The sequence below is a fragment of the Ips typographus genome, linkage group LG11 (genome assembly GCF_016097725.1).
Source record: "Ips typographus isolate SLU linkage group LG11, UJ_Ityp_2.0, whole genome shotgun sequence".
In the NCBI taxonomy this organism is placed as follows: Eukaryota; Metazoa; Arthropoda; class Insecta; order Coleoptera; family Curculionidae; genus Ips; species Ips typographus.
Window position 1 is genome coordinate 7,465,094 of NC_138432.1, and position 15,982 is coordinate 7,481,075.

Consider the following 15,982-nt stretch of genomic DNA (forward strand, 5'->3'; position numbering starts at 1 on the left):
AAACAAGCGACCATAATCGTAAAGAAAACAATTTTCACCGGGTTGGTGTTTGCTTTTATTGGCCCGCACACGGCATATCCAGGATTAAATTTGCCCGGATAAAAAGATTTTTACCGGTTTAAAATTGAAGCAATTAAGTTGGCTAAAAAGGAGCGTCTCAGTTAAGATCTCTTTATATTTCATTCCTGAGAATTGCGGACGTTATCGTCTATGGAGATTGAATGGGTGAAATCTGTTTGTCTCAGCCGCGACGGTTTAGGACTTTTCAAAAGAGTAATCGCTCCCGGATTAAAACTCATTAAGCCATTCCCGTAAATGGGGATCGGGAAACCTTCCGAATTTGATAATAAGCCCTTTAAACTTTCCACTCTCTAATCACTTTCATACTCTATGATTGTCGCTTATGCAATCATGAGGTGTTATTGATCAATTGACAGATTAATTGAGAAGAAGAAGAACTATAGACTCTACAGACTAAAATAGCTTGTAACAAAATTCTAAATCTTCTCCTAATTCGTTTTTAGACTGTAATAAATCTTGAAGTTTTCCTTGTCACCGATACGAATCGAGGACAATACATCAACTTTGCGTTTATTAGCTTTATCTGTTCGAATCATGTTTTTATTCATTTAGTAAATTGATTTCAGTTACGTTATGTTGCCCTTTTTGTATCAGAACGCGATCAGCATAATAAGCACTGACGGTTATTTATGACTACTCCAGCAATGAAAAATTATCAGTTACTCGTGTTTGCGTTATTTAATTCGTTCCATACGGAAATTTTTACATTTACATTGAGTTTCGATTACTTTAGTCAGTAAAGTGGAACTAACTGTTTTCCAAATAGAGACAAGTTGTTTGGACTGAAAAAGACCCATGTATGCTGTGCGGGACTTCTGTTGGAGTGGTGTGTGAGATTCTGCGGAGGAGAAATAGGGTCGAAGAGAGGCTTTTTGTCAATTGGGTTATGTGGTGTTTCCAGGTCTTCTAAAAATTTGAACGATTTACCTTCATCTAGGAGAATATAGCAGTTTCTGTTTTTTCGAGGTTGAGGCATAGATTGATGTCAGCAAAATAGGTGTTTAGTTTCCTAAGAGTGGCGGCATGATGGTCAAGAAAGGTTGTGTCATCTGCATATTGAACCGATGTCAGATTTGAGACATGGGAAGGTAGTTTATTAGTCATAGTATGACGTTTATGTCTTGTGTTTCTGAAATCCTAACCTGATTCCTATTTTCTAATTTTAATTTTGAGTTTATTGTGACTGATGTCATTTGTCTACTTCTTGCATTACCAGGCATTTTACATTGAGTTTCGATTACTTTAGTCAGGAAAGTGGAACGCAAAGGATGGGAGGGAGAAGAGTTAACTGTTTTCCAAATAGAGACAAAAAAAAGCCCCGCTACAAATCCTTACAAAGCAGACATATGTTCGGGAGCCAAGTCTAAAAAGGTAATCGGATAAACTAAGATATGGTCCTTTCCAACTTATTCGGGATTCAAGAGCGATGCGCGATGAATAAAACATATTTATACGGAAAATGGGGTAGAACATTGATGCCCCTATAGTGTTATAATGTGCATTAATTCCACTGGCGTGGCCCTTTTCTTATACGGTTTTTGGCATTTTTTGTTATCATTTAACAACAAAACAGAGAAGTAGGTAACATAAGAAATAGTCTGATAAAATAAACTAAAATCCTTTTTGCACTTTTTTCTTCAGAAATACCTTTTTGTCACATTTATCTTCACTTTTCAGCTCTTTTTCTTTCATAATTGTGTGATGTGTAAATGTTCTTTTTCCTACTTTAATGAGTCTCTTATTCTAATAATTGCTACAAGCAATCGAGGTTAATTAATCTAGTACTTAGAGTTCGATTACGGAGATTTATTCACATTTTGAGAATACCATCAAGTGCGAAATAGTAATTAATAATGATTCTCCATGTAGGTTGTCAGTAGCAAATCCGTGTACGGTAAATTAACGGAAATGAACAGGAATTTAACGAGTTGCCATATGGAAATCGAAATTAATTTCCAACATTTGATCTTGATTGCTTATGATCACAGTTGCTTGATTAGACTCTACTTCCATTTACGTTTAATATGTCGATAATACTGGTTCAGGTTTGACATAAAAGGCTTTCAATGCGTGCTGGAGGAAAGTGATAGTAGAGGCACCTCATCATCATCATCATCGTGACAAATGATTGTCACTTTACAGGTGTACCGGGAATGACAAGAGCATTGTTCTGGTCGAAGGGACGAGAGACCCTTATTGCAAATTCCCGCCATATTAGTGTCGAAGCAGACCGAAGATGGATTACACACTCGCCTCTCGTCTTGTATGCGAAATATAAATGCCCGTCAGAGAGATTTATTGGGGACTATTATTATTGGGGCGGACGCCCTGTGCGCAATCACTAGGAAAATAACGTTTTTCCTGTTGAGAAATCCTCCATTGTCTGTTCAGCCCTCTATTTGAAAACTATGAAATAAAATAAGACTTTGTTGATATTCTATTAAACTTTTAACTTATTTAATATTTGCAAAAGCAGGAATTTTAACAAACTTTCTGGAATTTATATGAAATTCATCGCCATCTAATAACTACTCTCCATCCCCCATACTAGTATATATGGACTTTCTAGAATATCATTTATATACATTATACAGTGTGCCCCAAATTGCTTCTACATGTATTGGGATCTCGAAAACGGTAAGAGCTACAGAGTCGGTTAAATGGGGAAAGTTTTAGAGAATTTTATGTGAAACTTATTTCCGGCTTTCAAATTAAATTATTTTTTTTTTGTTTTCCGGAAAATTGGGAAAACGTCAGAGGCTGCATTTCTGTAATCTGTAAAAATGCACAAAACTCTTTCAGAGATGCAAATTTTTTTTAAGTTTAACTTCTAGACATTTTTTGAAGATTTCAAATTGCTTTAGAAGCATACGGAAGATTTTAGACTGTTTTGAAACTAAAGGTTTTTGAACTACTTGAGAGCATTTGTACTGTTTAAACAGCATATTGTGGGTTCTGGAATGCTTTAGTGGCATTTGGAGTCTCTTACACGGTTCACAAAATTTTTTGGAAGCTTCTAAACTGCTTTAATATCTTCTGGGAGCTTCTAGACTAGTTGAAAAGCGTTTGGAATCTTTTAGACTGTTCTAAATGATTTTGAAAGCGTCTAGACTGTTTTGAAACGTTTCCTACTGCTTTAGAAGCATTTTGGAGTTTCTGTAGGGTTTTAAAATCTTTTTAGACTACTTTAGGAGCATTGAAGGTTCTGGACTGCTTTTAAAACATGTGAATTTGAACTTTTGGACTGCCTTAAAATTTTTTGAGAGCTTTTAGACTAGTTGAAGATTATTTGGAAGCCTTAGCGTGTTTTAAAAGCTTTTGGAAGCTTCTAGACTGTTTTGAAAGAGATCCTACTGCTTTAGAAGCATTTTGGAGTTTCTGTAGTGTTTTAAAATCATTTTAGACTACTTTAGGAGCATTGAAGGTTCTGGACTGCTTTTAAAACATGTGAATTTGAACTTTTGGAAGCTTTTAAACTGCTCTAGAAGCATACGGAAGCTTTTAGACTGCCTTGAAATTTTTTGAGAGCTTCTAGACCAGTTGAAGATTATTTGGAAGCCTTAGCGTGTTTTAAAAGCTTTTGGAAGCTTCTAGACTGTTTTGAAAGAGATCCTACTGCTTTAGAAGCATTTTGGAGTTTCTGTAGTGTTTTAAAATCATTTTAGACTACTTTAGGAGCATTGAAGGTTCTGGACTGCTTTTAAAACATGTGAATTTGAACTTTTGGAAGCTTTTAAACTGCTCTAGAAACATACGGTAGCTTTTAGACTGCCTTGAAATTTTGTGAGAGCTTCTAGACTAGTTAAAGATTATTTGGAAGGCTTTAGACATATTCTGTAGTGTTTTAAAACCTTTTTAGACTACTTTAGAAGCATTTGAAAGGTATTTGGGCAGTTTAAAGAGCCTTGAAGGTTTTGGACTGCCTTTAAGACATTTTAAACCTTGTATTAGACGGTTTCAGAAACTTTTGGAAGCTGTTAAACTGCTTTAGAAGCATACGGAAGCTTTTGAGAGTTTCTAGATAAATTGAAAAGCATTTGGAAGCTTTTAGACTGTTCTAGGCTGCTTTGTAAGCTTTGCAATGCATTTTAGAGGTTTTATAGTGTTTTGGAATGTTTTTACATTTTTTTAGACTTCTTCTAAGGGGGGTTAGGTTAGGTTAGGTTAAATTTGTAAATTGATACTTCATTTGCAACATGTTTTTGTCGTTTCAAATATCTCAATATAGCAATTTTTGTCAAAGCAGTTATTAGTTTAGTTTAATTTTAACAATTTGAAAAGCTTGTTTTGTAAAAAACTAGTTAAACCATACAAAAATAGCAGTAAATAAGCACAAAAAACTAAAATACGCACAAAACGAAGAAAAAAGCAAAAAAAGCATCAACAAAATCTATCAAATGACGCGTTTTTGCATAAATCGTTCACATTAGATGTCAAAGGTTGGTTGCTTTTATTATTTCCAAAAAGCAAAATTTCTAGAAATCCGGACTCTAGTCATCATGTTCTACGTAAAAAAGTGCCTTAATAATGTCTGAGTTTCAAAACTCTCTTTGGCTTTGTTAAAGAATGTTTAAAATGCACTGTCTCTGACGTTTTCCCAATTTTCCGGAAAACGGAGAAAGATAATTTAATTTTCAAACCTGAAATAAGTTTCACATAAAATTCTCTAAAACTTTCCCCATTTAACCGACTCTGTAGCTCTTACGGTTACAGAGATCCCAATACATGTAGAACCAATTTGGGACACACTGTATACATTGTGTCTGCAAAGGTAAATTCAACTACAATTTTGCTCAATTATAATATTGGCAACACTGGGGAAACCAAAATGAGAATACACGTAATAACTTTTGTACTAACATAATTTTGATGTATTCAGCTTTAACTTGAAACATATTGTGTTCGAAGCTGTTTGGTTTCGGGCCCGGATGCAATTTTAATCGGGTTTGGAAAGTTTTACTTCATCGATGTGGGTAATTGAATACAAGAGCTTTTTGTGTTTGGGCATTCAGTCGGAATTCCACTCCGCAGGTCCGTTTATATCCAAGTTTACTGTTCAATTTGGATATTATCGACGTGTAAAGTATTTAAAAGCTTTTTGTTGGTCAAATTTACTAAAACAATTTTTCCTTCACAACTGTTCTGGAGAATTAAATTTACACAAATCCGCCAGAACAATTGTACAAGAGATCCAGGAATATCCAGAAGCTGTTCCGTTCCAAAACACCGCCAGATAGTGTCTCTTAATGGCACCGAACTCGGCGCTTGCTGGCACGATAGCGTTCCGCAATTAAGCACCCGTTTGCTTTGCAAGTAATTTGTAAGTGATGGCGGATTACCGCCCTTCACTAACCCTCTCTTCCACCCGTTAATATCCGGACTTTCAACAGTCTGGAAAGATTTCCTCAAACATCCATTTCACGGTTTATAACCGGGAAAAATTCCACTTTTGTGGGCTATTTTGTTGTTGTTTCGTGGCCGGTTAGCCATCTATCAAATTATCGACTTTCGCACTGGATATATATGGAACGTCTTGGTAGCAGAGCAATAATTAACCAGTAACGCCAGTCTATACATCTCTGTAAATCCAAATTGTGGATCGTTGCCAAGTTCTAATGGAACGCGTTTCTCTTTCCTCCCTGTCAAACAACTGACCATAACTCATCCGTAAAATTTGCAATTAGTGGGGCGGTCACAAAAGATTCAGAAGAGAATATGTAACGGACTTAACGGGAAATAACCGTAAGAATTTCTAGAAAGTTATATTACTAAAGCATCATATTGACATATGCGTATTTTTGTTGTCAATTAACTGTTCAACTAAAATTTGAAAGCGTTCTTTTTTGTATTTCTTTGTGAATATCTGTTCAGTTTGTATATCATCAATCAAGAGGTGCATAGATGGTTACTACTATTAGTAATAATAATAATAAATGCTTTATTTGCTCAAGTACACTGCGTCGCAGTGTTTAGCATTGTCAAAGGTACATATACTTCACAAATTACACAATATACAGCATAACTATAACATTACCTATATGGTGTAACTATTGCTAATATAAAATTCATCTAAGGAGTAAGGACACTGTGTCTTTGTGTTAATAAGTTTTCGTGTCTTGTGGTATAATGATGTCTGCTGCTTACTGTTGCAAATTCTGATATTGTGGATTTCACATGTGCCAAACACTGGTAAGGTTAGGATTCGGAGATCTTGAAAAGATGTTCTGCAGCTGTCCAAGGACTCTAGTTTGCCCATAATTCCTATGGCTTTTTTTTGCAACAGAAACCCTTTTGCCAGTCTGTCGAATTTCCCTAGAATAATAGGCCATATGATAGTTTGGACTGGAAAACCCCCATGTATGCTAAGAGTGGCTACCACGTGGAGCTGAAGGATGGTCTAGAAGGTTGTGTCATCTGCATATTGAACCGATGTCAAATTTGAGAGATGGGAAGGTAGTTCATTAGTCACAGTATGACGTTTATGTCTTGTATTTCTGAAATCCTAACCTGATTCCTATTTTGTAATTTTAATTTTGAATTTATTATGAATGATGTCATTTGTCTACTTCTTCCATTACCAGGGCATTTGGCCAAAAACACAATTGACAGTGGGGAATTATTGATTATCCATAAAATTGTATGTTTGTCCGTCCCGTTATGGATTCTGTTGCATTAATCTGTTTGCGCCAGGAACCAGGGATGATCTAAAACAATGCAACGAAATCTCGGGTAATCCGACCGCCCTCATTGTAATAATTCCCGAAAAACTCCCGAAAGCGCAGTGATAAATCCAAACAATGGCACATAATATATCATTTTTATCCCTTTTGTCACGTTCAGAGCAAGATATTCAAAGTTGTCCTTTCTTTTCCGAACCAGAAGCGAATATTCTAAGTATTATTTCAATGGCCCCTATTATTTTAAAAGGGTTATAAATGTCAGGCTTGAGAAATAACTTTTGATTATGTATTCTGAGTGGCCACTTTAGAATACAGTGGAGAACGAATAATGGGGAAAAACTCTTTTTTTTTCTCTCATCTGTGTCGTCGTAGTTACGCTAGCGACAGTAACGATGACGTTTCTTCTCTTTGTGAATGGAAAATTGGTGCGAAAAAATGCGGGAAAACTCTCGTTAACGACGCAGTTAATATTAATTTAAAAAATCCACATTGAGATAACTAGAGTCCGGATTAAAAAAAACACTAAAATCTTTAAAACTTTAAAAAATCACAAAACTCTTTCAGAGATACATTTCTCTTTGTTTTTTGAAACTTTTTGAATAAAATTGAAATGTATTGCAATCAAATAAAAAAATCACTTTTTAATAAGATTTATTCTAATAAATGTATTTCAAAAACTTAAAAAACATGTTTTGTTCTTCAGTTCAGTCTAAATAGCCTAAAAAATAAAAACAAAATATATAAACATTCAAAATAATTAATTTGTCTGAAACAAGAAATCTATAAGTTAATTTAAATGATTAATTGTAAAATTTTTCCGTCTATCACTAAGGATATTTTTAGTAGAATAAGAATATTTAAAGTATAAAAACTTTCTTTCCACGTCTACACAAATTTTTATAATTTACAAAATCTGAAAAAAAATCTATTGACTCGACATTCTCGATTACTTGATATTTGTTTACAGAATAATGTAAAATTTGGCTGAGATTATACAAAATTGTATGTACCATATGTTATTATATTTTTTTCACTTTATTTAGATAATTTACAGTCCTTTTAATAGCAACTTCATAAATTTACTAGAAAAATTAAAATTCTTCGTTGTGCTTTAGCTTGGAGAACGTTCAATTTAAATTCGATTACGATTGTCGTGACAAAAAAATGCATTCTGTCTGGTGATTTACGCTATTTTTTCGTCTTCGACGTGTTCCAACTTGAATTAGTAATGAAACCCACAGTTCCAAGATCATTCTTTAAGTTAATGAAATACCCAGCTCGCCTGTCCCGGACTCAATTTTAGCGCTAATACAGGATAATCTCATTTACATCCAAGATAGACTCTAACTCGACTAATATTGCTGCTGGATCCAGGTTATGTCTTAGTTAAACCGTCCGACTCTCAGGGACAGTGTTAATTTGAATAGGTTAACAAGCAGGATTTCCTTTTTCTTTGATTGGTAAATGGGTAATAGGAAAACGATAAACACAAGAAAATTGGTTCTAAATGCAATTTCCCTTATCTTGAAGTGGCATAACCGGGAAAATGTCAACAATATTTGCAGTGTAAAAGCCTCCAGTGGATCCGACAGCCCCCGGGGTTATGCATTTTTGTCAACTCGTCCCGTTTCCACTTCGTTTTCCATTTATACTTTACCTCGAAACCGTATCAGCGTCTAGCACACTTTCAACACTGTTTAGTTTTATTTTTAGTGCATCTTATCGTAAACCCGAGGAGGAAATGTGCTTTTACGATTCGGGAAATTTTTAATCCCTTGTTACTCGACGATTCAGGATCAACTATTGAATCCATTAGCAGATTTCTGGATAAAGCAGCATTTTTGTATTTTATTTTGTTTTCAGTGCTTTTACTGATTTATAAAGCATCAAAGTAAAAGGTGTAATTACATAACTCACATCCTTAGGGAGGAATTTAGAGATGATCTTAAATTTACACTCATCTCAGATTTTCAGATTAGGGTTTCTTAAGTCCATCTTACTTTCTGTATTCATACTTTACTGTTTACTTTCTGCATTGGAACCCTTATGGAATAAAAAAAAAATTGTAAAAAGTGTTAGTAGCTAGATTTGTGATTTTTATTTAAAACTGTCAAATTTACCCTAAATGACACTATGGTTAATTTCCCATTTTTTGGATTGATTTCACACCTTTCCCAACTCCAAAATAATGTTTTTTTTTTGTTTTAAGGCTGTATCAATTTGATCTTCAGTTCTGATTTTGATTTTCCGTCCGTAAATTTAGTTAAGGTAGTTATTGGAAATATTTTTAAAACTTGTAGTAGGATATACTCTGGAACTAAAGTATCGTAAACAATAATAAAATCTTAAAGATATTACTAATTATTTTGCAGATGAGAGAACTATCTGCTCTGCTCACATTTAACTCATTCGCCACTCACTTATTACGGTCGTACCTCACTCAAAAGCAATTAATTTGTTTTTGAATCATATTAGACTCCCTTACAGTTAGATGAGTAGGAGATAAGTAACATTTAGGATGATTTTTGAAATTAATTAAATTAACTAATAACTTATTGAGTAAATGCACATTTTTAGCTTCTTTCTCTAGCTAAAATACATATTTTTGCGTTGTTCTAGTAAAGCCGCACACTAATTAATTAAAGATTACAAAGCACGATTTCGAAATCGCTAGAGTTGACTAAATTAAATTGCATTAGGTTAATAAACAGCGATGATTGATTATATATTATATTATGTAGGAGAAACCCGAATTTCAAAGCGCGCGTTCCTAAGGGGAATCCAGGGCTGCGCCCTTATAACTTCAAAGTTTAATAATTACCAGCGCTTGATACCTTTTTTTTAAGGTGAAAGTTGGAAGTGAAAACATCTTTGTACACGTATCAACTTGTAAAGTTCAAGTCGTTGCTTTCCTGTTTTCGATACCCGTGGAAAAGGGAAGTTGGAAAAAACGGAGCCCTTGAGCTATGAAAGCTTTAAACGTCAAGGTACATTAAGGCTTATCTCATTCGGGACAAGAAAGAGAGTTTTAACAGAGCTTGAAGATTGAGAAATGCACTCTTCAGTATTATCGAACAGCGTTAAAGGATTCCCAACCCTCATCACTCTACATAATCATGTGTTTAAGTAAATCTGATTTCGAAAGATTAATAATTTAATTAGGAGATAATCCCCGGGTCTTTTGCCGATACTATCCCAAAATGGCGCATTGTTCGGAACTTAAAAGGCGCCAACCTTAAAATAACTATCTCCGGGGATTGGCTGTGCCCGAATTCAAAAAGCGCCCGATATAATCCTAAATCCTCTTAAAATAATTCCGACGTGCCGTCTGAAACTTAGTTTGCGTCTAAAATGGATTTATTTTAGCGCAATCTCGCTGATCTTTCAATATATCCGGACTGCTTTTCGTGGACGTTTCAGTAAACGAAAATAACGACGATTTATGTGCCGAAGAAACCGACTTGGAACGTGTCAAACATTTTGATTTTAGTGACTTTTTACGAAACAAAATATCAATAAAACTTAGTGGATGAGATACACATCTTTTAAAAGAAAGTGTTAAACAATGTGGTTACGTGACATTAAAGAAAATTATGTCACAACGTTCACTACTTGAACATGACAAAACTATACTGACAACCTTTTAGAAATGTTTTTTTAAACAACTAAAAAACTCATCGAGATACTTAATGTGCTACGTTTATCCTTGGATTAGGCTTAAAAGACCCTTGGGAGTGTTTAGTTTTTTAGGAACTTCTTAGAGAATTTTGCCTAATTTGCTATTCAGTCCTCTCAAAATAATGCAAAAACCACCTAGACAGAAAGTGGTAAAAGTAGATAATATATTCCTTTTGTGTCGACACTTAGAACAGTCGTCTAAAACAAAACAGATCCAGTCTCCCACACGAAAATTCACTTGACAACCTCCATAATTTATAGTTTCGCGCAAATTCGTGCTTCGTAGAACGAACAGACCGAGAATGCAAATATACGGATTTCATAATCTTTGAAAATTTCGACGGTCCTAATCACCGAACGCTTTTGTTTTGGCATTACATTTACACGCAACGGATCATCGGGGTAGGTCTAAAAAGGACCCCGACAATTTCAGAAAAGGGCTAAGAGGTGCGAAAACCCGTTCCGGGATATAGAAAGACTCGAAAATTATTCGACGGTGGTAAAATATGGTAATGTATGCAGGTTGCTTTAACAGGAAAAGGGTGGAGAAGGGCCCCACCCTTCTACTTAAACTACTTACGCCTATCACGGCTGAAAGTACGCTCGAAACGGTATTTAAGATTCGCACACCGAATATTCTCTCTTCTCATCCTGCACGTTTCAGGCTGGAATTATTGTCTGCCGACGTATTTCACTGTTTCGAAACTTTTTGGTAATGCCACTTTGGGTTTTAACCCGAAAAGTTACGTCAGAACCAACCACATGCCTCAACAAAAAGTATCACCTGTTTTTGTTCAGGATTTGACAAACCCAAAGTGAAAATAATAGTTTCCACACTTTAAAAACCCTTCTGGTCACTCTACAGAATAAATAATGTTTTTTTTTTTAATGATAAGTAAATTACCAGTAAATTATTAGTAAATTTCACACCGCTTTTTTCCTTGACTGTACCTAATTATGTGATGTTTTTAAAGGTTATTAGATAGGAAATTTAATGAGGATTTCAAAATGTGCTTAAAACAATCATTTTCTTACACCAAGTGGGTTTTGCAGTCGATTTTATCCCTGACTGTCTTTCAAAATTGTGTTTTCTGGCAGTTAAAAGTTTGACACCACTTTTTTCCCTTACAGTACCAAATTTTGTAATGTTTTTTCAGGTTGTTAGATAGGAAGTTTAATGGGAATTCCAAAAATGTGCTTAAAACAGTAATTTTCTCACTTCAAGTGGGTTTTACAAGCGATTTTGATCCTGCCTGTCTTTGAAAATTGGGTTTTCTGGCAGTTCAAACTTTGACACCACTTTATCCCTGACTGTACCAAATTTTGTTGTGTTTTTTCAGGTTATTAGATAGGAAATTTAATGAGGATTCCAAAAATTTACTTAAAACAGCCATTTTCTTACTCCAAGTAAGTTTTGCAGGCGGTTTTGTCCCTGACTGTCCTTTCAAACTGTGTTTCTGGCAATTCAAAGTTTGACACCACTTTTTTCCCTTACTGTACCAAGTTTTGTAATGTTTTTTCAGGTTGTTAGATAGGAAATTTAATGGGGATTCCAAAAATGTGCTTAAAACAGTAATTTTCTCACTTCAAGTGGATTTTACAAGCGATTTTGTTCCTGACTGTCTTTTAAAACTGTGTTTTTGACAGTTCAAACTTTGACACCACTTTTATCCCTGACTGTACCAAATTTTGTAGTGTTTTTTCAGGTTATTGGATAGGAAATTTAATGAGGATTTCAAAAATGTGCTTATAACAGTCATTTACTTACTCCAAGTGAGTTTTGCAGTTGATTTTGTTCCTGACTGTCTTTTAAAACTGTGCTTCTCGCAGTTCAAACTTTGACACCACTTTTCTCCCTGATTGTACCAAATTTTTTAGTGTTTTTTTAGGTTATTGGATAGGAAATTTAATGAGGATTCCAAAAATGTACTTAAAACAGCTATTTTCTTGCTCCAAGAAAGTTTTGCAGTCGATTTTATCCCTGACTGTCTTTCAAAATTGTGTTTTCTGGCAGTTAAAAGTTTGACACCACTTTTTTCCCTTACAGTACCAAATTTTGTAATGTTTTTTCAGGTTGTTAGATAGGAAGTTTAATGGGAATTCCAAAAATGTGCTTAAAACAGTAATTTTCTCACTTCAAGTGGGTTTTACAAGCGATTTTGATCCTGCCTGTCTTTGAAAATTGGGTTTTCTGGCAGTTCAAACTTTGACACCACTTTATCCCTGACTGTACCAAATTTTGTTGTGTTTTTTCAGGTTATTAGATAGGAAATTTAATGAGGATTCCAAAAATTTACTTAAAACAGCCATTTTCTTACTCCAAGTAAGTTTTGCAGGCGGTTTTGTCCCTGACTGTCCTTTCAAACTGTGTTTCTGGCAATTCAAAGTTTGACACCACTTTTTTCCCTTACTGTACCAAGTTTTGTAATGTTTTTTCAGGTTGTTAGATAGGAAATTTAATGGGGATTCCAAAAATGTGCTTAAAACAGTAATTTTCTCACTTCAAGTGGATTTTACAAGCGATTTTGTTCCTGACTGTCTTTTAAAACTGTGTTTTTGACAGTTCAAACTTTGACACCACTTTTATCCCTGACTGTACCAAATTTTGTAGTGTTTTTTCAGGTTATTGGATAGGAAATTTAATGAGGATTTCAAAAATGTGCTTATAACAGTCATTTACTTACTCCAAGTGAGTTTTGCAGTTGATTTTGTTCCTGACTGTCTTTTAAAACTGTGCTTCTCGCAGTTCAAACTTTGACACCACTTTTCTCCCTGATTGTACCAAATTTTTTAGTGTTTTTTTAGGTTATTGGATAGGAAATTTAATGAGGATTCCAAAAATGTACTTAAAACAGCTATTTTCTTGCTCCAAGAAAGTTTTGCAGTCGATTTTGTCTCTGACTGCCTTTTAAAACTGTGTTTTCTGGCAGTTCAAATTTTGACACCACTTTTCCCTTTGACTGTACAAATTTTTGTTGTATTTTTTCAGGTTATTGGATAGGAAATTTAATGAGGATTCCAAAAATGTACTTAAAACAGTCATTTTCTTACTCCAAGTGAGTTTTCCAGTCGATTTTATCACTGACTGTCTTTGAAAATTGGGTTTTCCGGCAGTTCAAATTTTGACACCACTTTTCTCCCTGAGTGTAATAAATTTTGTTGTGTTTTTTCAGGTTATTGGATAGCAAATTTAATGAGGATTCCAAAAATGTACTTTAAACAGGCATTTTCTTACTACAAGTGGGTTTTACAGGAGATTTTGTCCCTGACTGTCTTTTAAAACTGTGTTTCTGGGAGTTCAAATTTTGACATCACTTTTCTCCCTTACTGTACCAAACTTTGTAGTGTTTTTCAGGTTATTGGATAGAAAATTTAATGAGGATTCCAAAAATGTGCTTAAAACTGTCATTTTCTCATTCCAAGTGGATTTGACAAGCAATTTTGTCCCTGACTATCAAACTGTCAAACTGTGCACAAAAGTTACAAAAATCAAGGTTTAGAATAGTTTTCTTGCAGTATACGTCCCTTGTCACAACTGTCAAAATTTGCCTAGAATATTCAAGAATTAGTTTGGCAGTTTTCGAAACAAGACGTGTTTTTGAGACAATTTAAAATTAATGGCAGCCATAACAGAAAAATTCTTCAAGCAAATTTCAATTAGACTCATAATTTTACTGGTCAAAGTTACTTTTACTTTATTTCCATTTTTATTTTACTGGTAAATAATCGGTTACCGTAAATTTACACTAATTTTTTTCACTTTTTGTCAAATATTTCGTAGGATTAATTGAAAACTGAATTGTTCTGGATTAGTTAACCACATTAAAAGAGCAGTATTGAAAAGTGAATTTGACGATTTTCCGAATTAATCCATTATTATTATAAAAGCCATACAGAGCATATGCCTGGTTTCACATTAATTTAGCCATAATACAATTATTTTTAGTCGATTTATTAACTGTTCAAAGAAAATAGAAAGCCTATTAATAAATATTACTGTTTATGATTATAATTTTAGTTCGATTAAATTAAAAGTAATAGTACTTCAATATGATGTTAGTTTTAAAAATTATTTCCCAAATTTTATTAGGTTAGGTTAGGTAGTAGGTTAAGTTGTCAAAAAACAATCCAAGTATGATTTATAAATTTATAGAAATAATTTAATTAATCTACTTTAAGATCAAAGAAATTGATAAATTAGCTCTTTTTTGAGTTGAATTTTGGAAAGATTACCATTTTTAATGCAAATGAGACATTATTGAGAGAAGTTTTCTGAAACCCTCACCCCAACTGAATTTCGAAAGTTTCAAGATCAAAATATTTTTCACTTCCTTTCCGTTTCACTCCCATTTTGAATGATCGTGTTAGTTCTCGTGTAACTCAATTCCGCAAGCAACTCTCCTAAAAACTCTTTTTACCCCAACCGATTTACAATTATGCAACCTCATTCGAAATGCGACGACTCACTTTCATGTACTTTTCCAATTAGAAACTGTACGGAATGGTCCAAAGAAGACCGGAGTTTGAATGCACCTTAAAGTGTGAAAAGTTTAACAATATAGTAATTATTGTCGAGTGCAAGACAAAACATGTTACTAATTGTTGTTGTTTGAATGGAATTAGGTTGAAAACTAGTTTATAGGAGGGCAGAAAGACAGTTTCATTGACTTTTCGTTATCTAAACTTGAGGCTCCAACTTCAAAACTGTAATTACGAGTTTAATTACATTCTCTCTTCAAAACAAATGCGCCAAGTTATTACTAAAGTAAGGAAATGAGAAGTAGTTTAAGTTTTGTATTGTTGGGGGAAGACTTAAATTGATTGACTTTTTAAGTTGCATTTTAATTAATTATACACGCGGGGTTTAGGGAAGTTGTTTTTACAGAAACGACATCTCTTGAGAGAGAAATGAAGCCCAAACCGTAAACTCTAATCAGAAAAAGTACGGATGAATAAAGTTTCAGATTTGCGTCACCGAGACGACCAAATGAGATTTCTTGTAGAACACACACCGTAAATTCGATAAATTTGGCCAAGAAACGTGCACCAACGATATCGCACGTAGCTATTGACACTAAATTAAAGCGAGTACGGATACAAGTTCGACCCAGTTTTTCCCAGAGTGAACATTTTGCCCGCGAACGAGACGACTCTATATTTTTCTCTTCAATACACTTTTAGTGCAAATGTCGTGGAGGGAAAATTGAGTCGTTTCTTTCACTCGTCTGATTTCCTTTGGTACTTTTTTACCGCGACGACAAGTTTTATCTTTTATCCGACACATTTGCGTTTTTTCGACGGGGGTAATGCACCTACTTTCAAAAGCTTTAAGTTTAATAGGATTTGACTAGTCGTTTTATGAAAAATATACTGTTACACTTTAAAAAAGGTTGTAAGTATGCAAAAAATCTCGATAAACTGTTCTCGAATCTCGAATATTTTCTCTGTCGTAAAATAGCGATTTTCCAACATTCGCCCGAGAACGTAAACTTTTAAATACTGCTGCAGTTTCAAAAGAAAGAAAATTGAGGAAAAGTCCCGGT

General features: G+C 34.2%; 1 long non-coding RNA gene across 1 annotated transcript; it reads right to left on the bottom strand.

The window, feature by feature from the left end:
* Positions 1-6,018: 6,018 nt before the first annotated feature.
* On the bottom strand, positions 6,019-6,524 carry LOC145735958 (uncharacterized). The gene is made up of 2 exons (XR_014179816.1): positions 6,458-6,524; positions 6,019-6,393 (listed from the first exon to the last, which is right to left on the bottom strand). It is a non-coding gene; the product is annotated as an uncharacterized LOC145735958 (long non-coding RNA).
* Between the last annotated feature and the right edge of the window lie 9,458 nt (positions 6,525-15,982).